Source organism: Peromyscus californicus, unplaced genomic scaffold (assembly GCF_007827085.1).
Source record: "Peromyscus californicus insignis strain IS unplaced genomic scaffold, ASM782708v3 Scaffold_4__1_contigs__length_199733344, whole genome shotgun sequence".
Lineage (NCBI taxonomy): Eukaryota > Metazoa > Chordata > Mammalia > Rodentia > Cricetidae > Peromyscus > Peromyscus californicus.
The window spans coordinates 122,418,628-122,445,099 of NW_026294562.1; the positions used below are offsets into that span (position 1 = coordinate 122,418,628).

The 26,472-nt window shown below is 51.3% G+C and overlaps 1 long non-coding RNA gene across 4 annotated transcripts; it reads right to left on the reverse strand.

The window, feature by feature from the left end:
- Positions 1–194: 194 nt before the first annotated feature.
- Positions 195–25,760, reverse strand: LOC128095106 (uncharacterized). Of its 4 annotated transcripts, XR_008213155.1 has the most exons (4): positions 10,947–12,745; positions 10,535–10,666; positions 4,345–4,971; positions 195–2,497 (listed from the first exon to the last, which is right to left on the reverse strand). It is a non-coding gene; the product is annotated as an uncharacterized LOC128095106 (long non-coding RNA). The 4 variants fall into 4 exon arrangements; XR_008213153.1 differs by lacking the exons at positions 10,535–10,666; positions 10,947–12,745 and adding an exon at positions 24,994–25,760; XR_008213154.1 differs by lacking the exons at positions 10,535–10,666; positions 10,947–12,745 and adding an exon at positions 24,226–24,955.
- Positions 25,761–26,472: the final 712 nt, after the last annotated feature.

Here is a 26,472-nt window from a genome sequence, read left to right on the forward strand (position 1 = left end):
TTGTCTTTGCAGTTTGAATAGTTTGCAATGTGCTTTAAAAAAAAAAAGTTGAAGCATCCTGAAAAAGCATTGAAGACACCTCGTTATCTTGACGTGATAAATTCAGGTTTCAAAATCGTAGGTACAATGCGACCCCTATTTTTGCAGAGAAAAGTGTGTGATGCATCTCCATACATAGAGGAATGTTGCATTCATTGGTATTTTCACTGCCGTTTATTCGACATTTTTCTGATAAAATACAAACAGTAGAAAAGGGCACAGACACCAAGGTCCATGTTCCCCTTCTCCGTTCTTTGAATCCTGTAGCCTGTGCTTAACTTATCACACGGAAAATGTCAACAGACATTGTGTCTGAGGTGGGGTACAGCAGGGTACAGCCTCTTTTTGTGACTTCCTGGGACTTCTCATTGCCATCTATGCACTTATATTACTATGAAGAGAAGAAAAATACATTTTATTTCTTTGTGTGTGCTGTATGCATGTGCATGTGTTCCTGGGTGTATTCATGTACACATTCAAGTGCACATTGAACACATGCATGTAGAAGCCAAAGGTCAAAGCCAAGTGTCTTTCTTGGTTACTCTCCACTTCATTTAGTTTTAATAATTTATTTGTTTTTATTTTATGTGCATTGGTGTTTTGTCTGCATGTATGTCTGTGTGAGGGTGTTAAATCTTGGAGTTACAGACAGTTGCTACCTGCCATGTGGGTCCTGGGAATTGAACTCAGGTCCTCTGGAAGAGCAGTTATTCTTAAGCACTGAGCCATACCTCCAGCCCAGCCCCTTGATTTTTTTGTTTGTTTGTTTGTTTTGTTTTTCAAGACAGGGTTTCTCTGTGTAGTTTTGGTGCCTGTCCTGGATTTCGCTCTGTAGACCAGGCTAGCCTCGAACTCACAGAGATCTGCCTGGCTCTGCCTCCCGAGTGCTTGGATTAAAGGCGTGTGCCACCACTGCCTGGCCCCTTGATTTTTTAAATTAATTTATTTTTATTTTATGGGTATGATAATTTCACCTTCATGTATGTAAATGCACTGTGAGCATGTCTGGTGCCCATAGAGATCAGAAACGGCCTCAGGTCCCTGGAACTGGAGTTACGGACATTGCCAGCTGCTATGTGGTTTGGGGACTAAGCTCAGGCAGGTCTGCTGTAAGAACAGCAGGTTAACAGCTGAGCCATCTCAGCAGGCTCCCTCTCCCCAACCCCAGTCCACCTCCATGAAATGGGGTCCCACTCTGTAGCTGAGGCTGGCCTAGCTGTTGCTATCTTCCTGTCTCAGTGCTGAGATACGAGGTGGGGTGTCACCATGCCTGACTCAAACACATTACATCGCTGTGAACTGAGACATGCTTTAAGATGCTTCTCAGTTCAACACAGGAGAAATAAGCTTCATGTGCTCCCTTCATGTGCATGTTATCACCCACTGCACCCCCCACCCCACTCAGTTTGGGAAGCAGATTGGGTGATAAGTCCACATTTCCAAATTATGGGAAAAGACTCCTGTACCACTCTGAACAAAATCCCCTTTCTCTCTGCCTGCTCTGGCCTCATGACCTCCACCCTCTGCCCACCAGCCTCCTTGGAGAGACAGGATGAGTGTCACAGAGAAACCTGTTGCCCTGCTGGGACTCAGAGGGACTCAGCCCAGGACCCATCCACTGCCTCCTTGCTCATCCAGAGCTGTCTGGAAATGGATCTGAACAAGGAGGAAGGACGGGAAGCACGCTAGTTCCCTTTCCCAGAGATCTTAGGTTAAAAACGCTGGCCTAGTTAAAACCGCACCTTAATGAGGCTTCTTTCTGGCCTAATTGTCACCATGGCAATGACCCCTGGTGGCCATCTTTAATTAACTTGGAATCAGAGTTGCCAAATGAGCTTCTCCAGTAAATTGCTCAGCAGCCCAGGCAGTCACGCGGCCCCTCCTCTGTCCTCTGCCCTCTCTGCTCCTGCACATCGAGGATGATGAGGCAAGAAATTCTCAGCCTGGCTTTTCTCTCCACCCTCTGGACTTGCCCGCCATGGCCGGGGGGGGGGGGGGGGGAGCTCAGACCTGGAGCAGTGGGAACAGTAGTGATAATAGCTTCACAATGCCAACTCGGTCATACACATTATCCCCTTCAGTCTTCACAGCGATGCTAGCCAGGGTGGACACATTGTTACAACCCATCGCCTTTCCCTGATAAGGAAACACAGGCACGGAGAGAGAGTAAGTCAGTAGTAGCTGGCAGAGTTGAGATTACACCCAGGCAGTCAGGTTCCAGGACCAGCACCACAATGCCTCTGGTGGAGATGAAGTCCGTGGGCTCACCGTGTATGTTTCTTTGGAGCTGGAGTTGTGACTTTCCAGCTGTGCGACCTTGGGTCGCTCACTCCACATCTGTGACGTGTTTCCTCACTTGAAACAAGGAGTGTAAAGCACGCCAGGGGGGTGGGCAAAGACCCGAGCGGTAGTTCCATTGCCACCAGAGCCTCCCGGCCGTCTTCACCATGATGTGGTTCTGGAAGCAAGAAGATACGGAGGTCTAGATAAGAAATACCACCGCAGACAACCTTGACTCCGCAGTTCCTCTCACGATCCTCCTCCAATCCCTTGGCAAATCTTTGTGTTTGCTCTTCAAGACAGGGTTGCTCTGCGTAGCCCTGGCTTCCTAGAACTCACTCTGTAGACCAGACTTGGCTTGAACTGCAAGAGCTGCCTGCCGCTACCTCCCGAGTGCTGGGATTAAAGGCGAGTGCCGCCACCACTGCCACCCGGCTTCCTTGTAAAAATCTTAATGGCCTTCTCTTCAAAATACACCAGAATGGGGCCAGGGCTCATCAGTGGCTCCATCCCGACAGGCGAGAGGAGGCAGGCACCAGATATTGATAGAAATCAGAAGGGGTCTCCTGACTGCAGCAAGGACTTTGTTTTATCGGGAATGATATGAAGACTACAGATGGATTTTAGGTGCCCCTTGAAAAGGCCACTCTAGCTGGGCGTGGTGACTCATACCTGTAAGCCAAGCACTTGTAAGGCACAAGCAAGGGGACTGCAGATTCTAAGTTATCTCAGACTACACAGGAAGTACCGGGCCAGCCTGGACTACAAACTGAGACTTGGTCTCAAAAAAGGAAAAGAGAAAAGGAGAGAGAGAGAGAGAGAGAGAGAGAGAGAGAGAGAGAGAGAGAGAGAAGAGGATATAGGGGAAGAAGGAGCCACTCCAGTGCTGATGGTGTGGCTCAGTGATACAATGCTCGCCTGGCTTGTGCATCTGGAGAGGGGACAAGCGTGAGCACATGCACATTGGGCAAAGCATGGCTCTCCTGCAATCCCAGCTATTGGAAGGTAGAGGCAGTAGAATCAGGAGCTCAAGACCAGCCTCAGCCTGAGTTACATGAGGCCATGTCTTAAAAAAAAAAAAAAAGGAGAGGGACTGGAGAGACGTTCCGTGGTTGAGGGTACTGGCTGATCTTCCAGAAAAACGGGGGTTTGATTCCTAACACCTACATGGTGGCTCACAACCGTTTGTAATTCCAGTTCCAGAGGATTCAATGCCCTCATCTGGCCCTCCTTGTGCACTAGACATACATGCAAGCCAAATATTCTATATATTATATATATAATGTATATAATTAAACATCCAGGCACGGTGGTGCATGCCTTTAATCTCAGCACTCAGGAGGCCGAGGCAGGCAGATCTCTGAGTTCAAGGCCAGCTTACAGAGGGAGTTCCAGGACAGCCAGGACTACACAGAGAAACTCCGTTTCAGAAAAAAAAAAAAACCCAAAAGATAAAAAGAAGTGATTTTTTTGTTTGTTTTTGTTTTTTGTTTTTTTTGAGATAGGGTTTCTCTGTGTAGCTTTGGAGCCTGTCCTGGATCTCACTTGGTAGCCCAGGCTGGCCTCGAACTCATAGAGATCCGCCTGGCTCTGCCTCCTGAGTGCTGGGATTAAAGGCTTGCGCCACCACTGCCCGGCTAAAAATAATTTTTTTTAATTAAAAATCAATAAAGAGGGAGAAGGAGGAAAATCTTTCTGAGTGCTGACTGGGGAAAGGTTGGAAGGAACAACTGGAAGCAGTGAGACCCATTAGGTGGCTGCCGGGATTTGTTGCCAGACAATAAATAACAAAAAATGTGAGTCATTTAGCTGTGTCTCTAAGTAGGAAGGAGGGCGGCGGCTGAGCCACAGACCCGCCTGTAGGTGACCGGCAGTGGGGGCCTGAGTTTCAGCACCACTAAAAGAACAGCTCTCGACCGCTAGGCGAGCACAGTTCTGTGAACCGGACTGATCAAGCTTTCCACGTCCAAGAGCAGGGCATCCTGGGGGATGAGCCTGGGCATCCTCCTTCTGGGAATATCTCACCTTTGAAAACCGTTTGCTGCCTTCGAAAGGGAAGAAAACTACTGCGCGCAGCCTCCGAAGGCCTCTGGGAACCCACACAAGCTCCACACCTTGGGAATCCGGCATGCGGCATGCGGTGGGGTCGGGGAGGGCACAGGTCAAGGCCTCTGAACTAGATCTTTCACTCCCGAGGCTGGAGAATTAAAAACGAAGCCAACTCTGCAACGGGCTGCGGGAAGGGATGAGTGACAGAGTGCTTGGCCAGCTCTAACCACAGGGCTTTCTGCCCTGCAGCTCTGTGCAGCAGGTCTTCCAGAGAACAGGGTAGTCTCGTTGACCCACACACCTGTGGCCACATCCTCCCTCCAGGACAGTTGTGCCTCTGTGGGATGCCATCCAGGAGCCCCTTTGCCCTTTGCCTCCCCTGCACGCAGCCTAGTTCTGATGAGATTCTATCTCTGGTGATCAACATGATTCCTTTTCCAAGTTTGGATGGTGCCACTGGGGCTCCCTGGAACTGAAGAGCCCACTTAGGTTCTTCTCTGGAACCTTCTCTATCGACGTGCTGAGAGCAAGGTTTTAAGACCTGAAGGGTTTCCAGATTCCATACTCAGAAGTGACCTCCAGATTCCCAGTCTTTCAGCTTCCCTGTGGAGAGAGAAAAGAGAGCAAGAGTGAGACCCCCACTTTAGCCATTCCCTTCAAGTCGCCTCTAGGAACCCTCCTTGAATAATGCTTGTGCCACAGTGCTAAGCCTGCTGGAAACCAAGAGTTCTCCGCCAATGTCCAGGTTCACACTGACTCCCTGGCCAGCACACTGACTCCCTGGCTAGCACACTGACTGACTCCCTGGCCAGTACACTGACTCCCTGGCCAGCACACTGACTGACTCCCTGGCCAGCACACTGACTGACTCCCTGGCCAGCACACTGACTGACTCCCTGGCCAGCACACTGACTCCCTGGCCAGCACACTGACTGACTCCCTGGCCAGCACACTGACTGACTCCCTGGCCAGCACACTGACTGACTCCCTGGCCAGCACACTGACTGACTCCCTGGCCAGCACACTGACTCCCTGGCCAGCACACTGACTGACTCCCTGGCCAGCACACTGACTCCCTGGCCAGCACACTGACCGACTCCCTGGCCAGTACACTGACTGACTCCCTGGCCAGCACACTGACTCCCTGGCCAGCACACTGACCGACTCCCTGGCCAGCACACTGACTCCCTGGCCAGCACACTGACTCCCTGGCCAGCACACTGACTGACTCCCTGGCCAGCACACTGACTCCCTGGCCAGCACACTGACTCCCTGGCCAGCACACTGACTCCCTGGCCAGCACACTGACTCCCTGGCCAGCACACTGACCGACTCCCTGGCCAGTACACTGACCGACTCCCTGGCCAGCACACTGACTGACTCCCTGGCCAGCACACTGACCGACTCCCTGGCCAGCACACTGACTCCCTGGCCAGCACACTGACTGACTCCCTGGCCAGCACACTGACTGACTCCCTGGCCAGCACACTGACTCCCTGGCCAGCACACTGACTGACTCCCTGGCCAGCACACTGACTGACTCCCTGGCCAGCATGTTGACTGGCTCCCTAGCCAGGACGTCCTCTCCATTTCCCTGGTGCTTTCTGCACCGGGCTGGGTGCTGGTACTCACTCACTTGGTCCTCAGAAGTCCCTGAAATGGATCCGGTCCCCACTTTGTAACTACCCTACCCTTACGGGACAGTGGGTGAGTACACAAATGAGGTTGTACCCGGGCCCAGGTTTCTTGGTGTGACTGTGAAGCCACGAGGCCTCTAATGAAACTTTCTCTCTTACCTCCATCACTCCGTGAAGACAATTTCCACTTTGACGATCTCAGTCTTACTTTTTCTACTTCTGAAATAGGGGACAACCAAGTCCCTCCAAGGAGGGAACCAGAAATGAGCCACCGATCCCAGAGCCAGACAAGAGGCTCTCTTGGGGACAGTTTACCCAAGGAGACACCTAGAAGAATCTTTTTTCCAGCCCCCAGGCAAGCTATTTCTCAGAAACTTTCTGGACCCTCTGACTTCTGCTGAGCCCCAAGCAACCATTCCTTGTGGGCTGTTCGATCACACTGTGAACCCTGGGTTTGCATTTGCATTAATTAAATAAAATCATTCTTGGGTCAGGAGGTGGAGCCAGCAACTAGTTGACAGAAAGTCATCATAGGGAGTCAGAGGGAGTCGAGAAGATGGATAGAGAGATGCATAGGAAGCAGGTGGGAGGGACTTTGAGTGTGGCGGTCTCTTTTGGTTTGGTGGAGTGGAAGGACACACTCTATCTGGAAGCCGGGCCAGCTGATTGCTCCTCAGCCTGTCTGAGCTGGCAGGTTTTCACTCCAGTCTCTGACTCCCGAGTCTTATTGACAAATAGAATGATAAAGATTTAGTTAGGAACCTTTGGTGGGAGAGGCAGGAGGCGGATCCTGCCCGGTCACTGCCTGAGAAGTGGGCGGGTGACTGAGGAGCTGCGGTTACTGGCTGAGACAGCAGCAGATTCAGGTATGGCCACTGTGCCCTGAGACAGCAGCAGATTCAGGTATGGCCACTGTGCCGGCGGAAAAACAATTTCTCATCTGAAAAATAGGCAATCCCACTTTACCACTGGGAAAAGTGAGGCCTGGAAGCCAACTGTCCTACTTTTCTCCGTTTCCCTAAACCGAGACCCCCGGTGAGGGACCTCAGCCTTCAGCCAGTCACCATAGATGTCCCTTGTCACCCCTAGGAACTGCTGTTGTTGGTGTTACCACACATAGGCCAGACTGGCCTGGAACTCCTGTCTCAGCTTTTACGAATGCTGGGGTTTACAGGCTTTGTACCACCATGCCTGGTTGGTCTCAGAAACTAATTCTAAAGAGGTCTAGGGAACTACCAACGACTTTTACTCACGGCCCCAGGAACAAGAATGTCCATCCCCCAACCCCCTTCTTCCAGACATTGGCTTCTTCACCCGAGCACCAGGAGAATGAGACTTCTCTGGTGAGGGAGGATTAAATAAAAGAAAATTCCAGCAATGCTCCCACCACGGTGTCCAGACAGCCTTCCACAAGGAGTCTGCATCTCCCAACTGGCTGGTATTTTGGCTCAATGGGTAGAAGAGGTTAAATAACCCAGCTGGAAATGCGGAGTGTGGGGACTCCAACCCACATATGCTTGAGCATCTGAGAGGGCAGGAGCCAGGCTCTGGATCCTGCTGGACAGAAGTACCAGAAGGGGCATTGAGAGGGACGAGGTCTGGGGAGAGTTTCCACGGTGTTACAGCAGGAGACCCTGTATTCGGTGACCCCTCCACCTGCGCACACCGGAAGTCAAGCAAAGGAGTCCCTTTGGACTGTCTCCCTCCCAGATCCAGATGCCAGACCGCACCCTGCCTAGGGCATGCCTGTCTGCTCTGGAGCCAGGAAAAAAAAAAAAAAAAAAAAAGTCTGCCATCTTTGCCCTTCCACGTCTTTCTAATTCTGGCATTTTTAGAAACCGGGAGGCAACTGATTTTTAATTAGCTGAAATGATGGACTGTCAGGGGCTCCAGCATTTAAAAATATCTGTGAAAACAACTCTTACGTGCACACATAGCTGCCCTCATTTTAGCAGATATACATACCAGGGTCCTGGATTAGCTCGTCTTTCCGCTCTCCACCTGCCAGCTCAAGGTAGTGGACAAGAAAATCTGGCGTGGCAAAAAGTAGAATCCGGAATGACACCCACCGTCAAGGCCACATCCCACGTGGCAGCCCTGCCATTGCCAGAGTTGGGACTGTGCAGGGGTGTGTAAGGGAGGGGGGCTGGGTGCAGTTTTCACCTCCACGCTGCAGCGTGTGGGGACAGTTGTGCCGCGCCTCCATCCAGCAGTGAGGGGTAGCAGTGGGTGCCTGCTCTGAGCCGACACTGGGACACTACAAAGAGACTGTGCCCTCCGCTAAGTGCAGGTCATCACCAACTCCATAGGGTGGCCTGGGGACTGTCTTCAGCTTTGAACTTGCAGCTGCCCAGGCTTCTGCAGCACCCAAAGCCAGGCCGCGCTGCAGGGAAAGGGCCCTTGAGCTAGGGAAGTCTGGCTTCTACATTTATCCTAGGGCATCGTGCTTTGTCACCGGAGCCCCCAACTTCCCTGCCTTCCTTCAGATACACTGCACACAGTAGGTGGTGGGTCACGTGTAATTTTCTGGGTCCCTTCCTGGCTCCTGCGTGCTCCGGCGCCTTGGGCTCCCCCTGCTGGCTCCCGCGGTAACAACCTGAGCCAATGCAGAAAGCTTGTTCGTGTCTCTCTCTCTCTCTCTCTCTCTCTCTCTCTCTCTCTCTCTCTCTCTCTCTCTCTCTCTCTCTCTCTCTCTCTCTCTCTCTCTCTGTCTCTCTCTCTCTCTGTCTCTCTCTCTCCCTCTCTCTGTCCCCCTCTCTCTCCTCTCCTTCCCCCCTCCCTCTCTCCCTTTCCCTCTCTCTCCCTCTCTCTTTCTCTCTCCCTTCCTTCCCTTACTTTTTTCTTTCTCTTTCTTTCTTCTTCCTTATCATCATCATCATCATCATCATCATCATCATCATCATCATCATCACCATCTATTATATTCTAGTAATATGACCCAGAACATCATCATCATCATCATCATCATCATCATCATCATCATCATCATCTGTTATACTCTAGTAATATGACCCAGAGCACCACACATGTCAGGCAGGTGCTCTACAGCAGAGTTATGCCCCATCCCTGAAATCATGTTTTAACTTCAAGGGATTCTCTGCCTCTAATTTTCTCCCCTACCCAACCCCGGACTCTGACCAAGTAACCCATGAGAGGCTGCCAAGATGCTATTTTCACATGACCTTATTCTGAAGTCAAAGGCTAAAATTAAAAGGTGCTCTGATGTACCCAATACATACTCACTGAGAACTCTAGTATTAAGCACCATGGCTAACCCTAATTGAGCACTTGCTGTGTATGAGACATTGATGGACTCTGGATATCAGCACATTTAACCCTCACAACCATCACATTGGGGTGGGACTGTTATCATCCCCACTTTAAAACTGAAGACATCCAGGCCCTAAAAATCAGTACCCAGGGCCACATAAAACTGGGAAATGTTTTAAACCTGGGTAATTCCCAGAGCCAAGGCCCCCAACCCCTATATTATAGCAAGGAACATTGGGACAAAAACAAAAAAAGAAGCCAGGCAGTGGTGGCCCACGCCTTTAATCCCAGCACTCAGGAGGCAGAGCCAGGTGGATCTCTGTGAGTTCGAGGCCACCCTGGTCCACAGAGTGAGTTCTAGGACAGCCAGGGCTACACAGAGAAACCCCATCTCAAAATAAATAAATAAACACACAAACAAGAGCTGGGCATGGTGGTGCATGCCTACGTGTAACCCCAACACTCGAGAGACGGATTGCTGCAGGAGAATGGCCTGCAGGTTTGAGAGAGGCTTGGTCTACACAGCAAGTTCCAGGTCAACCAGGGCTATACAAGCATTCAATTAAATTAAATAATTAAAAAGCACAGGATTGGAGAGATGGCTCAGAGGATCAGAGCACTGGCTGCTCTTCCAGAGGACCCAGGTTCAATTCCCAGCATCCACATGGCAGCTCACAGCTGTCTGCAACTCCAATTCTAGGGGGTCCAACACCCTCACACAGACATACATGCAGGCAAGACATCAATGCACTAAAAATAGATAAAATTTTAAAAATAATAGAGAACCTATTAGAAGTTACCTCCAAATGCCCCTTAATCTCTAAATAACCATTTGTAAATTCTTTCTACAAAGAGAAAGAGAGGAGTGTTTTGCTCAAATAGAGATGCTGGGGTTTCAGTGATCATTTGTGCCACCAGCTGTTACAGCATGATAAGGTCACCCACATTTCCAAGAGAAGATAAGGTTTAAAAAACTTGCAAATGGGAGATGGAGAGGAGGAGGCTCCGTGGTTAAAAGTGCATAGTACTCTTATTGAGGGCCTGTCCAGTGTCTCACAACCACCTGTAAGGAGATCTTACAGGTTAGCCTGGAACTCACGATGTAGTCCCAGGGGATCTGCCATCCTCTTCTGACCTCTGCATTCTGCAGCTTGGCAGCTGCATTCATACGCACACACCCCCACACAAACACAGGCACATAGTTCAAAACCAAAATTAAAAATAAACACGCCATTGGCTGCATTTGAGAACTGACTCACTTCTCTTCGATGCTTTCTGCCAAAGCAGGGTCATCAGCCTCATCTTTGGTCTTGGGGACTCCAGCAGGCTGCCCTCACCACGGTCCTGCATATAGCTCTGACTTGGACTAAAAGTGCTGCGTCGTGGGTCCCCTGTGAGAAAGGGCGCCCCTGTGAGAAACCCATGGCCATACGCATGAAGTCTTAGAGTGGAGAGAAGCTCGGAGAACAGTTAATCCACTCTCTGTCACACGGGAACTTCCCAGGTACCACACTTGTGAGCAGGACAGGGGATATTAAAAGGGCCACTCCAGGCTCTCATGCCGACATTCCGGTATGGAAGCCAGAGATGCATTATATGACTTTTCTCCGGGCCCCGGCTGTTCTTGGTACCTTATACCATAACTGTGCATTAACAGCGTGCACTACTCACCACCGTATTCCAAGCCCTGTGCGTGGGATCTGACACAGATTAGAAGCTGAATTCACTGATACATGCCCTCCACAGCATCTGTGGCTTGTGATCACTCCTTCTTCTTTTTTTAAATCCTCACAGAAATGGGGCATTTATTGCTCCTCTCTGGAACTGCTTCTCCTGGGTGCCACTTAGAAACCTGGGTTTGTCAGAATAAAGAGCACCCTCTGAGCTTCTCCTGTGGAAAAGTTACTGACTGGCCATACAGCTTCATGCCTGCTGTTTGCTCTTAAAGTCTAACCCAGTGGAAACGCCCCCCAAAAGAGGTTTCCTCTTCCCAAAGGCGTGGGAGATCTGAGGTCCAGAGAAGAACCCAACCCACCTAATATATATACATTAGGTATTCTTGAATGTCAATCGTGAGGCTTACCCTAGAAACGTAACAGCATTTGGTTCCATAGCATTCCATAGTATTTTCCTGTGTCAGTATGAGCAGACAATGTACACAAATCCACACACGGATGTGCATGTCAATCTGTATTTAAACACAGGCTAACCATAGGTTTAGGAAGGAGGCCAGAAGTAAGTCTGTATCCTTGGGAGGAAAGGATGGAATTACCTCAGGGCACATGAACTGGTTAATGCCCCATTGCCACAGAAGATCTGGGTGTGCATGTGTGAGTATGTGTGTGTGTGTGTGTGTGTGTGTGTGTGTGTGTGTGTGTGTGTGTGCGCGCGCACAGACAAGACACAGCGCAATTTGGTTCTATGTCTGGAGGACAGTGCACGTGACATGTATGTACATTTACTACTCTTTTCCAACCTGGCTTGTGACAATGTGGTCCTGTTCTGAGCATGCATGTGTCCATATATGCATGCATATGCGTGTTATTTACAATATAATCCTAAGCCTTATGAAAGTAACTGTTTTCGATATGTGTATTTGTGTGTTTAAATGTACAGTCATTTCTAAGTGAGATCCAGGTGGCTGTATAGTTACATGTGCACTCTTGCTTACTACCATACCCACAACCCCATGAGTATATACGGGTCCTCTGCCACAAAGGCTGAGCCAAGCAGGTCCTGGGGCTGGCGAAGCACCTGGGGAAAACCCTGACGAACCTTTGTCTGGAGCCCACTCCCTGTGGCCTCTAAATTTCTGCTCCTGGCAGGATCTCAGATGTCCCTGGTCACAGACTACCTTCCCCAAGGAGTCCCTTTAACTCACAGTCCCTTTTCCATCCAGGGGGCTGAGAGTTGGGGGATATTCATCTCGGGGAGTTTTTGTTCCGCCTCATGAAAGGCCTCAATGGCTGGGAATACCATTCTAATTACGGGGAAGCCCAGCTTATGTGGGGGATACAAAGGGCTGTGGTCTCATAGCAGCTCCTTCCATCCGTCAAATAAGGCTGTCTAATGACGGGGTGAGAGCTCTGAATGCCTAAAACAAACTCAAAAAGGAGGGAAAATAAAGCCGCCGGGGGCTTAAAATATATTAAATTACCCTGAGTAGGAGCCGTGGCTTTGCAAGCACTGGTTCGAGAGGCTGTCCAGGCCGTGAGTCCTGCTATTCACGTGGGGGGACAGGGGTCAGCAGGTCGGTGGGGAGGGGCTCACAGAGCCCTAGCTCATTCTCATGCTAACATCAGGGACATGCTGCAGGCTTACTGGGCTGGAAAACAGAAATGAATTTGCCATAATCCTCCTCCTCCTTCTGCAGACCAGAAGCTTTGCCTAATTGCAACCCTCGGAGCCTGCTGGGCTTTGGGACACAGCCACACCCTGGAGCCAGCACCCCACGACCCTCCCAACCTCTCTTTGGGGCTCAGGGATGAGTGTGCTCCAGGGCTCATCTGAAGGAGCAGGGAAAACAGAGAGTAGGGGTCGGTGGGCAGTAGAGGACAAGGTATAGAAATGTGTCACACCCACCACACCCACTGTCTGAAGAAATAGTTATTCCCAAGTCACAGCCATCCCTTTACACATGAACACACTACCCAGACACACAGATCCCTTTATTCTTCTACACCCTTTACACATAGCACTCCACAAATGCACACTTTCATAGGCACAAATACATCTTCATACATATACAGACACATGTACCCTCCCATAAGCAAACGCAGCACACACACACACACACACACACACACACACACACACACACACACACATTTTTCTCCTTCCCTCTTCACTTTTGATGGGGTCTCAGCATGTAGCCCAGGTTAGCCTGGAACTCACTATGTAGTCCAGGCTGGCCTTAAATTCACAATTCTCCTTCTTCAGTCTCTGGAGTAGTAGTATTACAGGTGTTAGCCACCAAATAAGGTACCCAGAGTCCTTTATAGACGTTCAGGCATAAGGCACAAAAGGCACATTTCTTCTCAAATGGGGATATGTTTCCTCCTAGACATGAGCGGGCTGGGGTGGCATACATACACACACACACACACACACACACACACACACACACACACACACACACACACATACACACACACCTTCAACTGTGACCCAAAAGCATCGACCTGGTACAGTTTCATTGTTTAACAGTAGAGGATATTGGTGCTCCAATGACAGCTGAGAGGTGGCTTTTCGCCAGCCTTAGCTGAGTCAACACTATATATACTGTTTATAATTGCAGCAGGACCTTGGATAAATCTGTCCCAGTCTCTGGGCCTCAGTTTCCTGCCATTTAAGGGAATGCTCAAGTGGGTTGTGGAGTACATACCTGCAACCCCAGCCCTAGGGAGGTTGAGGCAGGAAAATCAGGAGTTCAAGACCTGCCTGAGTTACTTAGTGAAACCCTGCCTCCATCCCCACCACCAAAGAGGAGAGATTACTTGAACTAAATGTTCTAGACAAACTCGAACAGCACAGAAGAATTAAGAGCCATCCCAGGGACTACACCTTCTGCCTCTCCCCTGCTTCTGCACACTCAGTGTGAACCCATGCACACACTGCTGGCACGCACACACCTCCACAGTGTGCCTAACAATGACTCCCTTCAGTGTTCACGTGGTTATAAAAAGATCTTCTGTGAAGCAGTAGCCCGCATCCTTCCTGCCGTAGGCGCGAACGCCTCCTTCCCACCCACCTTCAGGCCTGCTTCGGTAGCTTTGTCCAAGGGACTGCCAGTTTGGGATACAGTGATGACAGGTGCGGCTGTGAATCATCCAGCCCCACAGTGTGGCGCCAGGGACCCAGGAAAGGCATTCAAACCCGCTCCTTTCCTCTCCCAGGGCGCCCTCTGCCGGCGGACCTGTAAAAGACGGTTCTGGAGGAGACCATTCGAGCACACGCAGCTGCGGACCTGACCCCGGGAGTCCAAAGAGTGAAATCTATGCATCTGTGTTCTCCGCTCCACTTTGAGAGGAGCTAGAAAACTGCAGAGCCAGCGTGGAACCAAGACCACTAAACTAAACCGTCGTGGGGCAGGGAACTGCAGCCCCTTGTCTGTAAGGGGTCTAGAAAACACCCTGCCTCCTCCATCCCACACAGATTGCTAGTGGGTGAAGGTGTGTAGAGGGCATTATTCCCGAGGTTGGGTGGAGTATGAGCACCCGGAGTCGGCCCTGGCTGCTGATCTCTGGTGTGGTCAGAGACACTCCAGGCAGCCTAGGAAAGCCCTAGAAAAAGTAAGACCCTATTTCTTACCCACCACAGACCGAGAAGGGCAGGGCTCAGAAGCTTGCAGAAGCCTGCCCTTGGGTGGTGAACCAGGGTCTAGGGAGACCACAGCCAGTTCTCTCTGCTGGCAAGCTCTGTTGTGGAGAATGAGGGCATTGCCCTGCACCACAGGTGAAGATCCTCCCTGCCTACATCCCCAGCTTCTGTAAGTGCTATGTGGGCAGCATGTCGCCAGAGCAGGGGCCCTGGCAAAGGCAAATGGCCCCAAGATGAAATTCGCCATGTGTAGGCTGAATCCTTTCAGGGAATCAAGGGGTTTTCAGAAGGAGATAGGATGGGACCACAGGTTCCTTTTCAAACCCATTTAGAGGTGAAGTACCAGCACCACATGCCATGACCATGTTTGAGGGCCACAGTTGCTCCCTGGGCAGCATGAGAGAGCCTCATGCTTCTTTCTTGGCCCTCACTGAGGCTTTAACAGGCCAGGGCTCAAGATAGAGGCCGTGAGAATTGGGAAGGAAAGGTTGTGTTGTAGAGATGTGTGGAGGGTGGTGGTTTGAGCACAAGCAGAGACATCTACTCCAGGCTTTTCCTGTGAGACCTGAGTCCAGGAAGAAGCGTCTCCACGGTGCCCTGTTTCCCCAGCAGCTGCACCAGGCCTCTGATCCGGCTGCCCCACCAGGTGGAGGAACCAGGTCTGAAGCTCTGCTCTGCTCTGCTGTTCCCGCTGGACTCGGCTCCACGCCCTGGCCTTTGGGAGGAGTGGGGCTGGTTCCTGTGGGACAGCAAGGATGTGCACCAAAGGTTTGACCCAGAAAATGGAAGCCTGAGCACTGGAGGGAGCGGCTCAAAGCCCTTCGTGCTCCTGCTGTGATCTGAGGTCCCGCCGATCTGTTGCCCCAGGGGAACCACTCAGCTCCTGCAACCATCAGCCTCCCCAAACCCACAAATTTGTAAAGAAGTACACACACTCGCCATAAGACATTCCAACACTGACACATAAGGCCAGCTAATTTGGATTCCGGAGTCCTCTCCAAGGGTCTTCTCCAAATTAAAGGGTCCTGTGGGGTTCCGATCCTGAACCCCTGGGGTGGACATCAGAGAGGGTTTTTTTTTTTGTTTGTTTGTTTGCTTTTTAGCTATTCCTATTTTTAAACCTGTCTCCTAAAATCACTTGTCCCTTCTGTGTCTGCCCTCACTCCAATGCATCCTCTTATCAACTACCACCTGCTAATGACAAAGAGAACCAAGAGCTTGTTGTTTTCTAGACTATTCCTCAAGTAAGTGGCTGTGTTTGACTTGAGTTTCTGCTATGCCGACTTCGTTTCTTTGGCCAGGACTGGATAGGATCTGGAAAGTCTGGTCTCTGCACTCGGGTGGAAGTGTGGGGCTAGCCAAGGACTCCACGACAGCCATGGTTTTCCGGTTTACCTGGAGGAGCCTGCAGCAGTCTCCTCTCTCACCTGGCCTAGGCATGTGGTTCACGGGCAGAGTCCCACCTCCACTATTGGGCTCACCACTGACCGCACCACCCACAGAACACAGAAGCCCCAAATTCCTTCCTAATGCTTGGCAAGGATCTGGAAACCGGGTGGGCAAAGGCCACCGGCGTTTAGTGTCAAAGGAGAGCTCTAGGAACCCAGGGATTTGCACTCAAGTCTTGCATATCTGAACATCTAGAGCATTCAGATCCCGGAATCCCGTGGCCACCACCATGAACCACGCAAGGGCCGGGTGTCAGAGCTGGGCTTAGTGTAAGGGCTCTGGGCTGGTGTTTGTAAACACTGAACGAAATCAGGAGAGCTGAATGAAGACAAAGCGACTTCCCTCGACTCATTTAGAGAACTCTCCCCTTAGCAAACACTTTCATTTTCAGAGCTGCTCGTGGTTGTCCGCAGGTCTGGAAAATCGCTGTGCATCTGGACGAATTCCACCCTGGGAAAAGTCCTGGGAACAGGCGCCAGGCACACAGAAAGCACAGACGTCGTCGGCGAGAATGTATGGGTGGAAAAGAAGCGTACCCCCAGGACGCCAACCGGCTACTTGCGGCTTACTCTCCCGCCTTCGTGTGAACCTAAAATGCATAGCTGTTAGCTTCAGCTTTTGTGCCTCCTGGGAGGCAAGCACGAATGTATTGGCAGGGCAGGCTATCCCTTCCCACCTCCGTACATCCTGAACCCTTAGATGCGGATGCAAGCTTACTTTTTCGGTGCAGCCGGGTTCCTGGAAGCTCCACTCCACCCCATCCCTCGCAACTGGCCTGGGTGTTTGCAAATTGTGTTATCCGGATTCTTATATTCTCCATCACAAATGCCCAAGACTTAAAACCCAGATCAAAATATGACGCCTGAGCGGGAAAAAGTGGGGGATATGACAGTACGGTGAGGCACCAAAGTTGGTAGGAATATTTATCGGACATCTCGGACCTCTGCTTCCAGTATTTTGCCCAGTGTCCGGGGAAACCCATTGGGCAGCGTGTCTGCGGGTTTATGCAAGTACGACTTGCAAAGCCCCTGTGGCAGACGCAGAGCGGTGCTGACTTTTCCTATCAATGGGAGAGACGCAGGCTATTGACCCAGCGGCCTCCTCCTCTCGGCCTATTGTCGCGGCTCAATCACGCACTTACCGGAAGAAAAGCGAGTTTATTTTAGCTTGGAGGAGCCTCGTGTTGTGAGTGTGTGTGTGTGTGTGTGTGTGTGTGTGTGTGTGTGTGTGTGTGTGTGTGAAGGGTGGGGGAAATTCTGCAACCAGGACTGTGCAGATGGGTTGAGGATAGACACTTTCAGAAAAGGACCAATTTCCCTTTCACAATGAGCGCTAAGTACCTGACAAATGGGGCTGGTGTTTATTCATGAGCAGGTACTTTGGAGATGGCGATTAGAACAGCCGCCCGCGCTGCCTAGCCAAGGTACTTAAAGCCGGGCAGGTGCAGCTCGGCGCGCGGCCCCAGCGCACAAAGCCCGCGGCCGCCGCGGCACGGAGAGGGGGCGGGATGCGGGGCGCGCGGGCCCGGAGGGCGCGCCGAGCGCAGGCACCTTAGCCCTTTGTTCCTCTTCTGGAGCCAAGGCCACATCACAGAGGGGCGCCCCGGGAAAACCTCCCCTCTAATTACCGGGAATTTCCCTCCGACCCTCCTCTGGGAGCCCAGCCGAGCAGCTTTCGGGCTGGAGGCCGCCGAGGCTCGTGGGAGCTGGCCTTGCGTTTACATAAATGTCGCCTGGGAGTTAACTATTGGCTAACCAGCTAACTAACTGGACAACTAGGACGGGACGTGGAACCCAGGCCTGGGAACCGGTCAGGCACCCGCCGCTGAGGCGCCACCTCTGGCGGTGCGGACCAGCTCGGGCTTTCAGGTTTTGTTTCAACTCCAAAGGGAGAAAATTGGGGTCTGTCTCATTCTCCAGTTTGCTGGCGCCAAGGTCGTGGGACAAACCCTGTCTCGCCCTCCCCGGGGCTGCGGAATCCCTAAGTCCCACTAGCTTCTGCGCGGCCTCACTTCGGCCCAGCGAGCCTGGCGGGAGCCGACCCGGGCGGGCGCAGAGCGCGGGCTCTCCTGTGCTTAGCCACGGGACGGGACGCAGACCAGCCGCCCGCAGCTCCGGTCCTCGGCCGGCCGGGCAGTCTGTGTGGGCCAGACCCCAGGCTGCTGCGTGTTCCTGATGTCCCGAGGTCGGGGACACCAGTGGTGTGCGTCCTCCTGGGGCCTGTCGGGATTGCTCTCTGTTGCTGTTGTTTTAAATCGTTTCAAAAAGCCTGCTAAGATAACTTATCTCCAGCGTACAGAATCAGACAGGAGAAATGGGTTTCAAACAAGCTGGGTTCCCCTTGAGGAGAAAATTCTTTCAGGATGATGGGAAACGAGGGGCAGGGAACTGATGTTACACCACCACCAGGCAAGTTTTACATTTCCCATCGCGAATAACCCGACAGCTCTCCCTTCTGAGGCCCACTGTACATATTGACATCCATGAGAGACTTTTCTGGAACCTCCAGGTTAGAATAAATTATAGAGATACGATAAACCTGATTCTGAGGCAAATCCGATACCCTGATTGTGAATGCCACTGGCAGAGACATAGAGAAGGACAGTAGGAAGGAAGGTCGGAGTCAGGGCCCAAGGGCCTTAACTGCACAGCCATCAGCTTTGGGCAGGGCGGGCGAGGCGAGCTAGCCACCATGCGTAAGAAAGAAGGCTTGTAAGAAAGGAAACGCTTCCCTTCAAGTCTCCTGTTAGGGCCTGAGTTAGAGTTCCAGGGGGAGTTACTTCTGGAAACGCCCTGCGCCAAAGAGACGGTAGGAAGAAGGATAACAATACTGCCAGAAGAGCCTCCAGAGGTCCAGATGCAGCCAGCACTGCGCTAAGCTGCTTGGCCAACCCGGTAAGAACAGCTTTCTGCCCGACAACCTTGGGTAAATGTTTTGAGACGGAGGAACTTGGGATTCCTCTGAAGTTCCCAGGCTAAAAGGACACGAACCCTGCACCGTTGCGCGCAGGAAGCAAATCAAGACCTACAGATCCGCAGACAGGCTCTGCCGGGTCCCAGTGGCAAGGTGACTGCTGGCCTCTACTTGGGGCCTCAAATTCAGGCAGGAAATGAGAGACTGGAACCGTGAGAGGTAGACCAAAGAAGCATGCGAAGACATATATATATTTGCTTTCATATATATGTACATATATATGAATATACATATATATATTTGCTTTCAAGATTTTTTTTTTTTTGGTCTGAGACAGGGTTTCTCTGTGTAGCCCTGGTGGTCCTGGAACTCACTCTGTAGACCAGGCTGGCCTCGAATTCAGAGATCTGCCTGCTTCGGCCTCCCGAGGGAAGAAAAGCATGTGCCGCCACCACCTGGCTGCTTCCAACACTAATCGATATCAGTGTGCTCAGGAGGAGGGCCTGTTGGTACCAACACCCTGAGTGATTTCTTTCACATTAGGATTTTAAGCAAACCATAACAATATAATAAACATAATATAATAATATTCTTAGAAAAAGAGAGATGGCTGGATATGGTCGCAGTCCCCCCCCCCCCCAGTTGACTGGCCAGTCCTCTACTAAGTTTATTTTTCTAGGAGAGTTTGGGGCTAATACATCTTGCGGCAGACTAATTTAGGGCCTGGGTGGGCATCCTTGGCTTCCAGCAAAGCTCATTGAGCAAGGTCAGTTGCCACGGGGCTTCAAGTGTCTCCCTCAGTCTACTGAGTTAGGCAGGCCTTGTGAGCTGCCATGCAAAAGCAGGGCACAAAAATGGTTCTTTGAATCAGACCTGGTGCTCTTAACTTTGACCTCAGAGTCAACAGAGGCAGAAATCTTTCACCCAAGAAGAGTTGGGTCTGGATTTGGGGGTGACTGGAGTGGGACAAAATACTTTTACTTTACTCTGGCTGTGTCACCAATACTGTGTGTTTCAGTTAGTTGGTGATACAGCCTCCATCTCTGCCAGGAAAATCCCAAAAACTTGACTTAAACTGGCATCCATCATTACAGTAGAATTCTAACCAGAAAGCACCAGCCACCACCCCAGGGTTGGGGTAGGGCGAGGTGGATCTCTGGTGAATCCTGCCTACAGGAACTCAGAGGAAGTACATCCCTGCCTCCTCCTCCCCAATCCTGTACCCTCTGTACCATTTTGCATCCTGTTTCTGGATTTGTGATGGAGTCTCTGGTCTAGAACTCAATTTTTCGAAATTATTGAATTGATGTGAAGTAAGCAGGGTCCCCCATCCACCTTCCCCCTGGTAGAGCGCCTTCACCCTCCTCTCCTGCACTTCCTCTTGGCACCCACCAGGCTCAGGGAGGTGTCTTTGTCTTCCTTCAACCAATGAGAAATGGAAGCTCAGAGAATGGATAGAAACTGAGGCTCCCCAAGCATAGAAAGACATGTAACATTCTTCCTGGCATTTTGACTTCAAATTCAGACTGGCCTTGACATTCTCTCCTCCTTCCAAAGAGAGGGCATTTCCCAGATGGTTCTGGTTCTCTGGGCACATTGCGCCTCAGGTCCTCTGAAGCCCTTGAAGACCATCTGGATCATCTTTTTTTGCTCTACTGGCACCAACGTGCCCAGCAGTGTGGGCAGCTGAGGCTGGAACAGTCTCTAGTCCAGGCAGTAGCTCTTCCCTCTGAGGCCTTTGCATTCAGTTCCAGCCTGGCTGGCACCTGCTGATCGAGTTCTGCCAAGACCATGATTGAGTGCAGGTGCCTAGTTTGACCATGACTTCAGGCAAGTCCTTGCCCAGACTCAGTTTCCTTATCTGCCAAGAGACGGAAAGTTGCAAAAGAAGGCTCCTGGCATCTCTAAAGAAGTAGGAGGGGTGCTGGGTGTGTAATTCCAGCATCTGGGAAGCTGAGGCAGGAGGATTGCTACAAGTTGGAGAACAGCCTGGGCTATAGAGTGAGTCTCTACCTCAAAACAAACAGACAGACAGATGGACAAGTTCAGAAACTTGTGACAGAAAGTAGCAGAAGGAAATCTCCACAATTCTTAGGACCTTCTAGGGGGTAGATTTCAGATGGGGAGAAACCCGTCCCCAGTGCCCAGATAAGCAGTTAGATCATGTGTTCAGTATGCAAGCCTACCTGGGATTCACATCTGACTCTGATCTGCTGGTTCCCACTGTGACTCTGGGCCACTTTACTCTGTCTCGGTGCTTTGATGTTACTAATACAGATTAATAACAGTATTGGCATCGTGATCACAAATGGGCTGATACACGTGACCCGGGTTAGCTATTAATGTAATTTCCCGAGACCTCTGAACACAGCTCCACCCTTCCCGGTCCTGTTGGTCTCTACCACAGAATGTCATTATTTCTATTCTTGTACTGCTGCTTGGGGAAGGGCCAAACACCCACATCCAGTCAGATGGTTGGAATCTTGTTTGTTGTGGTTCTGGGTACTGGGTACTGGGTACTGGGTATGGAACCCAGGACCTCACATGTACTGGGTAAGTGCCTCTACCGTTGATCTAGTTTCCCAGTGGCCTTTGCTTATTGCCTGTTAGAGAAGGAGTCCCGTCAGTCTTTCTCTCCTGACTAACGACCACAGGCAGAGATGGCTGTGTGTCCTCAGCTCACAAGGATGAGTAAAGGAGAGAGAATCCCAACTGACCGGTCTCACCATGGAGGATCCCGCCCAGAGGCAGGGAGTAGACCTGTAGCTCACATAGCTATCCCGATGTTCTCTCTTCTGTTGTATAACACACACACACACACACACACACACACACACACACACACACACACACCAGCTCCACAGGGCAAGGGCACTTCTGTTTTGTTCTCTGCTTCATCCCCAATACCTAAAACACTGACTGGCACAAGACAAACCCTGGATAAATAAACATTAATTTTTCAAAAGGTGGAAGAGGTAGCCAGCCCAGTGACAGGATTTGTTTTGGTAGCAGGATCTAGTCTTATTTTCTATCCAGAGGTGATGGTTAACCAGTCTATGACTAAGAGAGAAAATAAGAACATGCTTCAGATCTACCCCCTTGAGAGTTTTCTATCTTGGTCTGTAAGTCTTTCAATTATCCATAGGGACTTTTTTTTTTTCAATGTCTGCCCCTCCCAACCTGCTTAGAGGGCAGAGCTTTCTCAGTGTCTGGGTTTAGGACCTTGTAGATCAGTGAGTCTTCCTTGGCTATGGGTGGTGTCATTTCCTAGGCTCAGATCCAGTCTTCCCCATTGCTTTCTTCAAGCACCAAGAGACCAACCCAGAGGCTCAAATTCTTGTGTTTTGGAATGGGAGGGAAATGACAGTACCAACTATTAGAGATGATTGATATTCACAAGACTGTCTGCCACCCATGGGTTCATTGATAATGTCTCCTCTCGGGTATCCAGTGAAACAGCATCACCCTCACCGCAAGTCTGAGACCCATCAGCAAGCCCATTTTACAGATGAAGAAATAGAGATTTGACCAAAGTGATAGGTTTTTAAAGAAGAGGGAGCCAAATAAGGATTCAGAGAGAGGCTTTAGGGACAAGTCAGAATCTTGGCCATGTACATAGCCATACATGTAAACCACCTGCACCTCTTCCTAGTCATGAGGCAAATGGTAAAGTCATTTTTCTCTTCTTCAAAGGGGGCTAAGAACAAGATCCATGTCCTTTATTGAGAGAACTTCAGGATTAGATACATACAAATAATAACATCACGATCAACGCCTTCAATTTATGCCACTCTTTGCAAACTGTGGCTGCCTAGTGTGTCCTTATTTACCCACTTATGAACTAGGAGTTGTTGGAGGGAAAAGAGGTTCATTTAAGACATCACAATCCCCTAGGGAGAATCAGGTGGATGAAACCTCTAGCCCCAAGTTCCCCTTGAGGAAGAGAAAGAGTCTAGAACTGCCTCCATAGATTTTTATTTTCAAACAAAGAAAAGTCATTTAGGGGACTAGGGAGATAACTCAATGGTTAAAAGTGCTGGCTGCTTTTTCAAAAGATCCAGGTTAGATTCCCACACCCACACGGCAGCTCACTTCCATCTGTAAGTCTGAAACTCCACTTCCAGAGGATCTGATGCCCTCTTCTGATTTTTGAGGCCACCAAGCACTCACATTATACACAGATGTACTTGCAGGCAAAATACCCATATTCATCGAATAAATAAATATATAAAGCTATTTTGGTTTCTTTTCTTTTTAAGGAATAGAAACTTCTTCCCAGACTCCTCTCTCATGAGCATGTTGGTGATCAACTGGGCATAGTCACACATACCTTTAATGCCAGCCCTTGGGAAGCAGAGGCACGTAGATGTCTGAGGCTAGCCTGATCTACATAGTGATATGTGTGTGTGTGTGTGTGTGTGTGTGTGTGTGTGTGTGTGTGTGTGTGTATTTAACCAACAACACCAGAGTTTTTGGTGACAGGTCTGGTGGAGCTGACCTCCACTTTCAGGGCACACTAAGGCTTTGTCAGAGGGTCCCAAGCACCTAGCTCTTCCAGGCCACCCCACGCTCAGTCAGATGGAGTGAAGAGCTGCATGGTGTTGAAGGGGCTCCCTTCTGCTACTTCTTTCACAAGATACTGTAAAGCATTTTTTCCCACTGAATTTTTTCCCGTTCTTTTTAATAGAACCCCTGGAAGAGCCTTTTAATCCTCTCTTTTCATGGCCCCTGCTTGCGGATGAGACCCCGAAAGTTACGGAACAGAAGGATGACTGAGAAGCTGAGAGCTTCTGACCGTGAAGTGCGTAGTAAAACCAAAACAAATGCAAACTTAAAGCTTTTTAAATGGATGCTGTATCGTTTTTAAAAATTCATCTATCCATAAACCATTTCACTTATTGATAAATATTGACAGTACAGCTGAAGAGAGAGAGGGGGGGAGGGAGGGAGGGAGGGAGGGAGGGAGGGAGGGAGAGGGAGGGAGAGAAAGAGAGAGAGAGAGACAGACAGAGAGAGAGACAGAGAGAGAGAGACAGAGAGAGAGAGACAGAGAGAGAGAGAGAGACAGAGAGACAGAGAGACAGAGAGAGAGAGAGATCTGAACAAGCATCCTGAACAAGGAGAAACTCGTCAACGTTTGGCCAGGCAGTGTCCCACAAATGAGACACCAGGGAGGAGACCCCCCCAAACGAAGGAAAGAAACACACGGGAAGCAGCATGGTGGGCGGAATGGGGAACACACACTTCTGACTCCCCACTTTTAACTTACTGTGGATTCAGAAACCGACTATCATGGATGTTGGGACAGTATGTAAAGCAGTGTCGCATAAACGACGTCCAATCCAGAAGAGGAGAGTGAAAGGCGGCGCTGACGCAGCCCTCCGTGTCCTTTCAGTTTAGAAGAGGGCGGGGTGGAAAGGGTAACCCCTAACTCGGAAAGTCCCAGAACCGAGCATGTAGGAACCGAAGGAGGTCTTAGAGGCAGAATAAAGTTCACGGCATTGACACTGGGTTTCAACCCACCTCAGCCCACACCAGCAACCGTCGTTTGTCACAGAACTTTCAATTAGGTATCGCGGAGAGGGGAAGGAGTGTGCACTGCTCTATTAGCTAAGAGTGATTCCTCTATTAGCTAAGCCGCAGGCACACCTCAGTCCTCCTTCCCAAGGGGACTTGAGTCTGAGGAGATATCCTTTAGCTCTGGTACCCTCCCTCCCTGCTAAAATCTGAGGTGCACGAAGCCAAAGAGATGCAGGCGTGGAGGCCAGAAGAGTGTTGCAAGAAAGATGGTGAATCAGCAGCCCTTGGGAAAGAGGCCAATCAATGTTCTCTCCCAGCCTCCGCAAGGCGCCCCTGACCCAGTACCCATCCCCCCGAAGTCTGGCACCCTCGAAGATCTGGAGCGGCAGCGCGCCCCCGTGAGGCCCAACCTGGAGGTTTTCAGCGCGCAGTTGATCACGCTGCTGGTCTAGGTCGGTCCGGCCCGGAGTGGGGCGGGGCACAGGGGGTGCAGACGAACCCCGCCAAGGGTCCTTACCTCCGCGCGCGCGCGGGCATCCATCCGACCAAGCGCAGTTTGCTGCTGGGACTGCGGGCCTGGGGAGGCTCCCACGGGCTCGGACGGCGCATCCCCCCGCCCCGAGCCCCCAGACCCTTCGGTGGCCCTGAGTAGGGTCGCCGGGACCCCGGCACAGGCACCGCGCGGGCGGGAGGAGGCGGCTGCTGCGGGGCGCGGCGGGGCGGGGCGGGGGTATCTGCCGGGCCCCGCCCGGGAGGGGGACGTGGGAGCGCTTATCCCGGAGAACAAAGGCAGCTGGGGATGGCTCCCCCCACCCTCCTTCCTCCTGGGGCCTGCCCCTGAACTTGAACTTGTACTTGACACTTTGTCCGGAAGGTGGCGAGGAAGCTTGTCTGAGTCGGGACAGGGCTCGCCCGCCACCTTCGGTCCGGGAGGCCGGAGAGCTTGCACTCCGCTGGGACCCTAGGGAGCCCTGATCTCCAGGGCCCAGTGTCGCTGCAAACCGCCCAGCGCTCCAGGGCCCTGGGGTTCCGGGCTCCCTTGAGACTGAGGGTGCGGAGGCCTTGGGTGTCGGGGCCCCGAGCCCCAGGCGGAGCCCTGCTCCCCGCCGCGCCCCTCCTCCCGATCCCGCGCCCGGCCCGCCGCCGCGCTGCGCGGGGCAGGCAAGATTCTCTGCACGTCGCGTCGGCAGGCACTATTCAGCCGCTAATTGAACGTTAATGGCAGGTGCGGATGAGGTCACCGGAGCTGGCTTTTCTCACACATTTTTCATGCAAATTCGCGAAACTCTAAACAAATTTGAATAAAAAGCTCTTTGTGCCGCCCGCCTCCTAGTCCTCTCCTCCCAGCCCAGGATCTTGGCTCCTCCCGGTGCCCGGGGGCTCCAGCCTGCAGTTCTGGCCGCAGGATCCGGGCGCCCCGGGGAGTGCCGCCTGGTAGTCGGTGGTTCTGGCTCGAACTACTCGGTGGTTCCGGCTGCTGTGAGCCGGCGAGAGTTTTTCATTTGGGATCCTGGGGTCAAATCAAGCTGGCCAGCCACCAAGCTTTTAGGGAGGCAGTGGGTAAGCAAGCGCCTGGCGACGGGACAGACAGGCATTCCACTGCTGACATCTCACATCTCAGCAGCGCTCACACTCACGCCGGCCACCTTGAACAGCTTCTTGGTTCTTACCCTCTCCGTAACTTAGATGGGGATAAGGATGGACGGTGCCCAGCTACGCACACCAACGCCTGAGGATTAAATGTAATTTAGGGCTGCGCAAGCACTTAGAGCTGTGCTGGGAGCAAGAAAGTGTTAATTATTGTCTGGGGTACAAGGGCCTGTGAGAATGAAAACTGATGAAAGCATGATTGTAATTTTGCGCATACATGAAAAAACTTGTCAAAGGCTTTCCGAGCCTCATGACCCCCTGCTTCCCATTCTGCTCATAGAGATCCGGAGCCCAGGGCCACTGTTTCCTAACTGTGTGGCTCTGACTGTGTCTAAGCCTCTCTGAG